This window comes from Octodon degus, unplaced genomic scaffold (genome assembly GCF_000260255.1).
Source record: "Octodon degus isolate 3935 unplaced genomic scaffold, OctDeg1.0 scaffold00175, whole genome shotgun sequence".
NCBI classification, from domain to species: domain Eukaryota; kingdom Metazoa; phylum Chordata; class Mammalia; order Rodentia; family Octodontidae; genus Octodon; species Octodon degus.
In genome coordinates, this window is record NW_004524751.1 from 4,033,828 (window position 1) to 4,034,250 (window position 423).

Here is a 423-nt window from a genome sequence, read left to right on the forward strand (position 1 = left end):
AAAAATTCATTCCTTCCTTGATTATTATTATTTTTTGCTTTTGCTTTTATGAACTGGCACCCCACATACACATCTTAGTATGTGAGCAAAAGATAAAGGTGATTCTGGTATCAGTAAAGTCAGAAGCCAGCTTTGTTCAGAGTCCCAGTGTTTTTGTGAAACTTGAGTTAAATCTATTAGACATAAAGCCATCTGAGGAGCCCATAGACAGCACTGTGCCTACAACAAATACTGTGGAATTCATAATAGTTCATTAAGTGAAATTCTGTATCACTTGTAATTTTTCTGTTTTAATATAATTTTCTATTCTATTAAATGAAATAAAAAAATAAAATAAAATAAAAATAGTGCCCAAGTTCAAACAAAAAGTCCAAGTGAAAAAAACATGGATGTGGATTTATCTCACAGAATCACTGATATTTA